Consider the following 12,016-nt stretch of genomic DNA (forward strand, 5'->3'; position numbering starts at 1 on the left):
GATCCAAGTAGATACATATTCTGAGAGAATGAACGCAAAGCATGCGCATGCGTCCGATTGGCCGGAGTGTGTCGATAGGGTAATAGCAACGCCCACTTGTAAATATATCCGACATAACAATGTAAGATAGGGGTAAAATAGAACAGCCCTCTTTCATTGTTGTATTATTTCAGATGCGGTGTTCTATTGTTTCCAAGCCACCTGAGTGTATTTTTACCATGCTATGTTCTGTTTTGTTACCTTATGGAGAATTTTGTCTTCAGTTGCAACACTCGTGTTACCGCGATTAGACATTTATTAAAAAGTCAATCAAGTCGTATATGTACATGTACTCTAGATGACATTCATGCTTCGCTTTACTTTTGGAAACGGATATTTTTTCGTGTTAAGAAAACAAGTGGCCAGCAAGGATTTAAAAGGAATAAATGAAAACTGTTTAGATTGTTCTGAGTGCCGATACAGTATGGATTAAACTTCTAGTGGACTCTGTTTGATTACAGGAGAACGTGATTCAGCGATAATAGTATTGACGCGGTGTGCTTATACCGTAAAAAAATATGTCTTAACGGTGTCAACAATCTGTGGAAGTACGTATACGATCTGAGATTTATCATTAACGTTCGAATATTAAATTGGTTAATAATATCTGCAATTGCCGATTGTATTTGGCGTTGGACTGGATAAGCAGATTTTTGAATGTATCATTTAATTTGAATAGGTAGTTTAAGCAATGTTCAAGACATTTAAATTTAAGGAGAATTTACATATGCTTGTTATTACTATTAACCGAAAATTAAAAGTATCCGGAAATTTGATAGACATTTTTGTTTTATTTTATTCAAAAATGCTGTAGGTAACTTGTGACTTGTAACAAAACCTGAACTCGTTGCTTTCATCAATTACTAACTTTAAATTACTTAATTTAAAGTTTGCTTTTGCAAACCCTAATAAATTGTTATTGTTATTTTGCTTAACGACGTGTTCCGGGTATCATCCAAACCATGTGTGGAATAGTTCTATTATTTGGGTTATTGTTCGTTTATGGTTATTTTTATTAGGGAACCGTTGAATAATGTTCACTGATACCTTTGATAAATAAACTGATTATAGGGTTTTTTTTTATCTAATTTCCGTCCTAAATATTCATACAATGCGCTCTAACAGGATTTATGTTGTAGCTAATGAACTAACGCATCGGAACAAACCTATTATTGATTTGTGTACGGTGAAATCATTGATATTATTGATCTTTTCTGATCGATAGAACGGAAATGGGTGATTACGACGAAGTAGCGCTCTACCCTACCAATATTTCTCGTTGAATGCACTTTAACCAAGTATTAAAATATATAGGGGAAACGGCTCTAATGCTGGCCTATGGATCTAAGTCTGGGCCCATCGCTAAAAATCGATTTCTTGAAGCTTGAGAAAGCTCCCAACAAATTTGCAGGTATTATGTGTCAAACACAAACTTCACAATCTTTTCTTGTTGCTTACACAATTAAAATATTATCATAATATCTTATAATTCCATAATTTCATAAAACATTTTTTTTGCCAAAATGAATGTACTGTATGTAGAGTGATTTTGCGAGTGTTTACAAGAAAACAATGCATAAGGTAATGTTTTCAATGACTGGAAGCTAATTAATTAATATTTACTGCTAATTAATATTTACATTGAAACCAGCCCAAAATGCTAACAGATATGTCAATTTTGTCTCGACCCCTTCCGAGTTCAATGAAACAATGCTCACATGATTTGCATTTTTCATTTAAAGAATTTTTTTCTACAAGGGGTTTTAAAAAAATGATAACATTTTTTCAAAAAAATCATAACATTAAAACTATTGATCTAATCAAAATTACGTATGAAAATAAGTTGTAAGCAGTTAAATTATCTTTTAGGAAAATATACACTTTAATAAAAAAAACTTAGTAGATTAATATTAAAAAAACGTAAACGTTGATTTTCTCAAAGCATCCCCCCTTTATAATTTTTTTAACAAGAAAACTGAAAAAATGTTATAAAATGTGGTGAAGGGTTTAGGCTGGTAGCTTGATTTAAAAAAATCTCTATCTTTTTTTAAATTTTTTGTTAGTTTTTAAAGTTTATGAAATTGTCACATCGGAAACACTCATTTGCCGAAACACCGGTTTGCGTTTTGGGCTGAAAATGCTCCATATAAATAATGTAATGTGAACAAAACCTCTCGGATAATTTACAACTCCAAGAGTAATTTTTAACGTTTAACGATAAACGAAATACTGATAAGTGAAATGAGTAACAGATTTCTTCACAAATTCACACATTCACAAATTTACCACCGTTAAATGTAAATCAACGAAATCCGGACGCTTATTTCGCAATTTTGAAAACTTTATGAATAAAAGTTAGCCCCCGTGGAAAACAGAAAAACTTTCAAAGTGATGATGATTTCAAAATTATGCACGATGTGGTAATTGGAATGAATTTTTAAAATGCTTTTATTTTGCAAATGAACCATATTTTTAAATCTGATAATGCTATGGTACTGTGTGTGTGTGTGTGTGTGTGTGTGTGTGTGTGTGTGTGTGTGTATGTGTGTGTGTATGTATGTGTGTGTGTGTGTGTGTGTGTGTGTGTGTGTGTATATATATATATATATATATATGTGTGTGCGTGTGTGTGCGTGTGTGCGTGTGTGTGTGTGTGTGTGTGTGTGTGTGTGTGTGTGTGTATGTGTGTGTGTGTGTGTGTGTGTGTGTGTGTGTATGTGTGTGTGTGTGTGTGTGTGTGTGTGTGTGTGTGTGTATGTGTGTGTGTGTGTGTGTGTGTGTGTGTGTGTGTGTGTGTGTGTGTGTGTGTGTGTGTGTGTGTGTGTGTGTGTGTGTGTGTGTGTGTGTGTGTGTGTGTGTTAACCAACGGGATTAACCGGTTGGAGCTTACCACCATAGGCGTTATAGTGAATGCCCAGGACAAAATTGGCCACTTGAACATGTTTTGGATGCCTTCGGAGAAATGGTCAGAATCTGGAAACCTCTCATGTGGTACAATAACAATCCGATTGGCGATCATATTTAGTGCTCAGGAGAACATTAATCACACCCAACCTTGTTCTGGGCGCCCAGATTAAGTGGCCAGTATCTGACTTGCGTCAAATGCGAAATATCAAATCTTATATTTGTAAGAAGGGTTCGATCTTATTCAGGATTTTTTCAGCAAAGATGATTCCTTCAAAAGTCCTATGAGCGATACTGTGTGATTTTCAAACAATAATTGAGGACTTGATTTGAAATTAACATACAATCACAGTTTTGTGTAAAAGACGAGACCAGCGGAGCAGGTGACGCAGATTTGTATCGTTCAGAATTTTGCAGTTTCCTGACTAAATAACGCATATATTTAATGTTTATTGTGTGGCATCAAAAGGGTAAGAATGATTACTAACCACTCATAAGTATAGATTTTTCCCTTGATTTGTTTTACGTCTATTTTGTTTTCCATGCTGAGCACCAATGCTACCGACACCAGGGAGGCAACTCCCACACCTACCTTTCAACCCATCAACTCATGAACCGGGAACCAACGTCTTTACTTCCCTTCCGAAGGAAGGCGTGATCAGAGATGTTATGCCTCAGAACATCCCGGCGGCGCTACCTGGGATTGAACCCAGGCCTTTTGGGTTGAGATGTAATCACGCTTACCACTACACCACCGGCGCCGCTAAACATAGATATTAAAATTTTGCAAACATAAGTGAGTTATAAATGAAGCCATCCAGTAACAAACGAAGGGAGGAAATGTCTTCTAATCTTCTGTAATTCAATCGGTCGCTCAAAACTGTTCACAAGGAGCCGTACGCACGTTGACAAATTTCACATATCATGATGGCTATGAAACTATAGATTGTTTGGATATTTAAAAAAAAAATCGAACTTACTGTGGTCAAATGCAAAAATTGGTCAGCCCGCTATTTATTTTTGGCAATTGCCATAATAGGGCTACATACAGTTTCGATTTTTACCAAAAAATCAAAAAGTCCCTTTCAGTTAGCGAACGTTTTTTTTTGTACTTGCTACGACTGCGCAGCACTGTATATAAAGCAGGCTTGTAATTGCTCATTAAAGCTAAAATGCTAATTTTTTTAATCATGAAACTATGAGATACTATAATGATAATTTTTATTTGTAAGAAGCAAGAATGGGTGGTAAAGTTTGTGTATGACATACACAATTTATCAATTTTGCTTTCAGATGGTCACAACTAGCGATTTTATGATCTCTGATTGCTCGCTGATCACGTTACTCATCGTTATAGCTAATCGCTATTGTGACCCTCTGAAAGCTAAATTAACATGTTTTATGTATCATACAAATACTTTACCTTCTCTTCTTGCATCTTGTCAGTAAGAATTACCATTAAAATATTTTATAGCTTCATAAATCCGAAAAATAGCATTTTAGCTGTTATGAGCATTTGCAAGCTTGATATAAAGGTACACACTTAGAAAAAATCTTGTAAATTTAGGTGCTCCGAGATTGACATATACGAGCGTCAATTTTGACATAAAATTGAGTCTTAACAGACACAAAATTCAACTCAATCAAACGTACTTTCCGTCGAGTAACGAACTTTTCAGTATCGAAGCACTTAATTTTACATGACGTATTTGTTTACGTCTGATCCTTTATGTCAAAGATGGATTCCGTCACGTGTAAAATTATTTATTTCTAAGTGAGTAGACAAGATGCAAATAAAACACGGAATATATGTGAAAATTACGCAAAAATCGACTTACCAATCTAACATGGAAATGGTTACCCTAATGGCAAAAAAAATATGTGTGCCTAATATTTTGCGATAAGAAACAAAACTATCAATTGTCACGAAATTGTGAGAACCACTATATCGTTTTGCTTATCGAATGGCTTAAATATTTAATCGATATTAGTTAAAGATTTATTCGATAGTAGATAAATATTTAATCGATATTAGTTAAATATTTAATCGATATTAGTTAAATCACGGTGTCTCTGGAAGAAAACCATGTAAAGAAAAAATCAGTATCCCTTAAACACCCACCGAACGAATTTTTAGGGTCACCCCTTTCGCATGAGACTAGTATGGAAAAGTTCTATCAGGGGTCTAGTGCAATTTTAATTTTTATTTCGTTTCCAGTGTAAATCGCGTAAAAAAAATTAACTCACTCGACCATTGAAGCCCAAAAAGTACCCCCGATTGAAAATTTTAAAACTAGCCTTAAACGAAAGATTTCGTATTTTGGGTGTTTCAGCTATACTGATTATACTGCATCAAATAAGTTTGCCAGCGATTTAGGCAAACCTAAATTTTACAGTTGTCATTTTTTGCCGAGAATCTCAGCAAAACAAATCAAGCCGATCAATCGATTAGCTCCCAAGGAACATTGATCGATTCTCTTCATCGACTTTCTCTTTCGGTAATAACTTGGCTACAAAACCGTTTCTTGCCATGTTTGCCGTATTAGATGCTAGATAATAGCTTCTTTTGTCGAGCTGTGTGTTGAAAACAGGTGTATATACATGGCCGTGGAAATGCAAAGAGAAAGTCAACGAAGAGAATCTGTCAATGTTACTTAGGACCTAATTTGGCTTGAAATAGCTAACTATTGGGCAAAAGCACATCAAGAGCGAACCACGATTTACTGTATATAGGTAATTTTAGAGCTGTAGGGTAGAGCGCTACTTCGTCGTAATCGCCCATTTCCGTTCTATCGATCACAAAAGATCAATAATATCAATGGTTTCACTGTGCACAAATCAATAATAAGTTTATTCCGATGCGTTAGTTTATTAGCTACAACATAAATCCTGTTAGAGTGCATTGTATGAATATTTACGCTCATTGTTCTAAAAACAAAAGAAGCGCTCCTAGCGAATCCCCTTTTTCTACGTTTATCCGTAGGACGAAGAAAATCTAATGGCGACGGAATTGAAACTCGTAGAACGAATTTAGAATCAAGAAGCAGTATTAGATTTTAAACAATATCTCAACAATTTGTGACTTCTCAACAATTTGTGATTGTGAAATCCAATAGTACGTATGGCAAGGTGAATAAATTTAGAATTCATCTTTGACATAAGTATTCCATTTTTTGTTCAAACCCGTTAAAAAAAGGGGGGTAAAGTGCGGGTTGTGCTTAGTAGGACGGAAATCAGATCAAAAACCCTATTCTTGTTTGAGCTAAAAATAAATTAATATAAAACATTGTCGTTTGGCAAACAACAATATTGGATCGCTTTACCACGTATAGATTAATTTAATTAATTTAATCAAACTTATATTTTTTTGCCATGGATAAAAATTACAAAGTGGTGTTAAATGGAAAATAATCACCCCTTTTTTGCTTCAATATTTCTGCCTATAGTGCCCTGTGTTCGCATGTACGGGTATTTGGCCCTATTGGAATAACTAAAGAGACTGAATTGGGTAAAGAAGCGACATCTTATCCATTTGACAGGTCTTCTGCTAGATTGGAATAACTTTTCCTATGACTTTAACAGATAATCGATTGTTCCAATTTTGACATGTCGTCTCTTTATAAATTCAGCCTCTTTAGTAATAACCATATTATTTGAGGCAAGCGAACAGTCAACTTCCTGTGGCAGTTTTACCACAATGACAATCTATGGAACGAAAAAATAAAAATAATAACGATTTTGTAAACAATAAATCCGGAAGATCTAGAGTATCTTAGGGAATTTTTTTTATATTTTTAAGTCCACTTACTAACACTTAACTCATGACTAAAAATTTCCAATCTAAGCTGTTAAAGCCTGTTAGAAATAGCTTTTTTTCAATTCTGAAGAAAAGAGCCGGGCGAAACAAGTGAGCCGCCGCATTTCCGATATTCACCAATAGGTGTTAATGCAAAAATCTGAGTAAATGTAATGGCTGATTTCGGTATTATCTATATTTACTGATGTCCAGTACCACAGCCAAGCTATCTTTAGTATTTAGTATTTATCTCAATGCAAATCATAAATTATCATCTTTTTCCAAATTTAACGACGGATGCAGAAAGGTATAAATTACTACGGGTACAATCATATAGTACAAAATACAGTGCCTTCTCGTTTTTTACAACATTTCTCCTTTACTTATTTTTGTCTCCAGCCTTGTAACAATGCAATCTAGATAATTTTCTGATCCCTGAAAACGTTTTAGTGAAGTTTTGCCATAAATTGGAAGGCAGGGTTTCTTCCACTCACATCGCTATAAAAATTGTTTTTTTTTCTCAAAATTATGGAATCATTGGATGCTATAATGATGTTTTGTACTTGTAAATTACAAGAAAAGGTTGATTAATAGATCGAGACATAAACCCGTAAATTTCCTATTCAGAGAGTAACAATCAGCGATTTTCGTGAGCGTTCACTCACAGTGAGTGCTCACGAATCAGCCTCTTCTTATGAACTACAGTACAAAACATATTTATAATGGAGTGGAGGCAATCCTGCCAGAAGACAATAATTACTTTTTGATTGTGAAACAAATCAAGTTCCTAATTTGGAAAAGTAACACTTTGTTTTTTTCCCTACCAACTTCACTAATTTAACGGGAAACTATGTGAGGAAGGAGTAATTTTTCATTTTGCAGCGATGTCCATGAACGATCGCTAGCTTTACTGCAAGACCATGGGAGGTAGCTATTTATTTTCTTCGACGCTTTTCAACATCATTATTTCTCAGGGCTGACCTTTAACTGAAATGTTGCGATGGATCGCGAATTTGAAACGTGTTCGTTACTGGACACATTACATATCTTTTTATATGAGCTTTGGAAAATGTGAAGGTAGTTTGGCATATATATGTACCTACAACTGAACAATACAGAAAGCGAAATGTATCTCTCTTCCAGACACAATTTCGGTTCGCTTTCTTTCTGTAGACCCCATAAAGGGGTGCTGAATATTTAATGGTGAGATAAAATTTTATTCACACTGCCTGAATGTGAATTTCTTCAAGTGTTATTATGGAGTGGACCTCTCCTATCACCATTGTTATGCTTTTATTCGTTTTGTTTCAAAAATCTTTCCAAAGGACTTTGTCGATTTTATTGTCATAAACATTTAAAAAATCTAAAAACCCTTGGTTACATTCATATGTTGCAGGCGCCGGTGGTGTAGTGGTAAGCGTGACTGCTTTCTCACCCCAATGGGTCTGGGTTCAATCCCAGTCGAGGTCGGTGGGATTTTTCTTAGGCATAAAAATCACTGGTTACTTCGTCCTTCGGAAGGGAAGTAAAGCCGTTGGTCCCGGCCCATGTGTGTTGATGAATGGGTGCGATATCCTACGCAGGTGTGGAAGCTGCCTTCCTGCACATTCGATTGCCGTCAATGGATGGCAATCGATGTCCGTCGGTGATTGGCACTAGATTGCGGAACAGAGACCGACGTTAAATAAAGGAGAGAAGACATTCATATGTTGAATATAATATTGTATAACAACATGTAATCGATCGCACATTCTCAATATGAAATTTATCACAGTTCATAAAATTTTGTAACAAGCGTTATATTTGTTATTAATTGGAGTGGAGTGTCGAACGCCTTTGGATAGGGTTGTGTTTTAAGTTTGTTCTCTGTTTTGTGCGTGCGTTCGCTTTCATAGTTTTCGGCTGCATTTACCGGATTAGAGCTGGCGCTCTGCCTCCCGGACGTTTATACGTATGTGATTAGTAGTTTTCTCGCTTTCCGGGAAGTTTTAGAATAGAGAAAGAAAACGTGATTCAACATGTTTGCAAGCATCAGAAGAGATGTCGCAATCTGCGTTGTTTTATTTTCTCCCGGACCAGAAATTAGTGGCATCGCGAGTGATAATTTTTAATTTCAGTGAAAGAGCTCGGCAAAATGTAAAAAAATAAGTGTTTCGAAAGAAATTGATCGAAAGTGTACCAAAAGTGCTTATGAACGTGTTTTGCGGTTTATGTCAGTGAAAATTCCGTATCACAAAATTGCTCACCGAGTTCGCTTTTTCTTGCCGTTCTTATACATTTCTCGATTGCATTTTCGAGGGGACGTCCGGAGAGCTTTGAGATTTAGGCGTTGTTGCTTTTGCGGGCAGACGCGTTGGTCGCCGGTAAGGGCCAGTAAGTGCTGCCAGCAGATGAATCAAGTGGTATTCGAAACAAAATTGATAAGAAATGTCCATTCAAATCGATTTAATACAGTTGAACAAATTTCAAAACTATATACTAACGTGCCAGATTTTGAAATAATACTTTTTGAATCTGGAAGTGTGTTTATGATACCATTATCCATTTGATAAAGGTAGAGTGAACATGCTGGGCTATTGCAAGTAAAAGTGACCTCGGAGTGGTCGTGAATTACCAGGCAATCTGAAATGGGTCACTGGAGCTGCAATAGAGCGAACACCTTCTAACTCCCAGACTAAACCTGGTTTAATTGAGGGGAATGAAAAGCAGTTTTCTTCCATAATAACACTGCCGGTCAGTGGGGGTTAGATTACACACACACACACACACACAAACACACACACATATATACACACACACACACACACACACACACACACACACACACACACACACACACACACACACACACACACACACACACACACACACACACACACACATACGCACACACAAACACACACACACACACATACGCACACACAAACACACACACACGTACACATACACACACACACACACACACACACACACACACACACACACACACACACACACACACATATATACACATATACACACACATACACACACACACAAACACACACACACACACATACATACATACATACATACATACACACACACACACCCACACACACGCAGGCACACACATACACACACACACACACACACACACACACACACACACACACACACACACACACACACACACACACACACACACCTTACACACACACACACACACACACACACACACACACACACTGTCACTACAATTTCTTTAATTCTTTAAATCATTTTACTTCACAAGTGCCAGCCTATTCGTTGTTCCTTTTACAATTTCACTCCGTACAGTGTACGATTCCAAACTCGTGAAAGTAAAACGTATTTTCAATTTTACATTACAGCGATTGATACTAAATATTCAAAGAATTGATTCATCTGAGATACTCCATATCGTTATCGAGTTATCGACAGTCAGTAAATAGTTCTGTATCGTTAATACAACGATCTTGCTGATGTTCAAGAATATTTGTATAGAGAGAAATTATAAATTATGAAAACAAAAATATTAGTAGTTTGATCTTCCGGATTCAGTTGAAAGTGAACTGGAGTGTTTGTTTTAATTTTGATAAACAATGCAAAGAAACTCCTTTTATTAATACGGTAAGTAATTCGGGGCAAAAGTACGCATAGGCCTTTTTGAAATGTTTGAACATGAAAACCTGGCCACACTGTATGGGTTCGACACATCATTCGACCAGCTGATCACAGGTGTAAACATAAGTGATTTGAACGTAGTGGCGTGAAGTTATGAGGTAATTTGTGTTTTGTGCAGTTTTGATCTAATTTTCAACATTTTGGGGATTATGTTTTGACCATTTAAAGTTTAGAAAAAAATGGGTATAAAAATGCTGAAAATATCTTTACTCTATGATTGTTTGAGAGGTGCAGTCATTCCATTCAAACAGTTTCATAAGTTTTGTAATAAATCGAATCATTGATAAAACTGCATGTGGGGCAAAAGTACGCACAGGATGTCGCATTGAAATGGTTATGTTTTCGTACAGGAACTACAAGCTCAAAACCAGTCGGCAGAAATGCACTTCCCAGATGCTCGAAACAGCTCAACAAAGAGTCCGGGATGGCATTACCCGTTTTGCATGGAACCTTAATATGTTTTATATGAACCTTTATGGAAACCAACAAACTACAACTCTCATTACCCTCCCTCCCTCACGCTTCTGCCCCTGAAAACGTAGTTTTTGGATGCTCCCTAATCCTGGTTGACCAGAGGGGAGGTACAGTACTCAAGAAACTATTTGTTACAACCATTATTTGCGCCAAATACATTATTTGTTCAATGCGTACTTTTGCCCCGTACAATGCGTACTTTTGCCCCCTCTACGAGGCAAAAGTATGCATTTGACTATTTTTAAAAACTGTTTCAGTTCTCATATTACACAAATATTTTGGTAATTTCCAGTACTACGCAATACGTGGTAACTTGCTCGCATGGTATTTGCCTTTCGTTCAATAGTTAACTTACTAAAAAAGTTAAGTGCGTACTTTTGCCCCGCATTACTCTAATGGTGAAAATAATAAAGATTTAGTAAAGTACAACCTTTGCGAACTATTGATAAGCCAAATAGTAAAGTGATTGGTCATCAAGCAGCCTAAGGTCAGTGGGTTCCATGACGAGCTTGAGCAGAGGATCAAGGATGGTCGAAAGGCCTTTGATTGTTCACACTGTTCGTAAAGATCGCTTCTAGTCTCGACTTGAAGACGAAGGCTGCTCGTGAAATTTAGTTTAAATTCAAACCACCGCACCATACAATGTCAACAGTTGAAAAGCAGATACCCAGAAGTTTCTATCAGTGTATCAGTGTAAGTCAGAAGGCAAATTTAGACCAGCAGTTGAACCAGGACAACCAGCTGCGGAGCAGTGAGATATTGAGAAATCAAGTCAAGAGCCACATGTGAAAAGGGCATACAAGCTTTTTGTAAACAAACCTTCTTATGCCCTTTTCTCGCCAACCGAGGGTCGTCCACTCAAACCAACTATATCATCGGGAAGGAGAATGCTTCTCCTACCCACTAATGTTGATGGTGTGCGTTGGTGTCATATAGGTGGCGAGAAAAGGGCATAAGAAGGTTTGTTTACAAAAAGCTTGTATGCCCTTTTCACATGTTGTGCGTTGGAATTGTGTGCACCGTGCGAGATGTGTACTAGTACAAAGACGGACATCTACCCATCTACCAGTTCTCTTCTAAGGCTACTCGTATCATATCGTATAGGGTTGGAGGTTTCTG

The 12,016-nt window shown here is 36.6% G+C and overlaps 1 long non-coding RNA gene across 1 annotated transcript in view; it reads left to right on the forward strand.

Annotated features, from left to right (window-relative positions):
* The first annotated feature begins 286 nt into the window (after positions 1-286).
* LOC135712005 (uncharacterized) overlaps positions 287-12,016 on the forward strand; it is a 57,301-nt gene continuing 45,571 nt past the window's right edge. Inside the window, exon 1 of the long non-coding RNA XR_010518529.1 lies at positions 287-587. This is a non-coding gene — a long non-coding RNA (uncharacterized LOC135712005). The remainder of the gene's footprint in view (positions 588-12,016) is intronic.

Source organism: Ochlerotatus camptorhynchus, unplaced genomic scaffold, assembly GCF_037179485.1.
Source record: "Ochlerotatus camptorhynchus isolate MF236.1 unplaced genomic scaffold, CSIRO-AGI_Acam_v1.1 ptg000451l, whole genome shotgun sequence".
NCBI classification, from domain to species: domain Eukaryota; kingdom Metazoa; phylum Arthropoda; class Insecta; order Diptera; family Culicidae; genus Ochlerotatus; species Ochlerotatus camptorhynchus.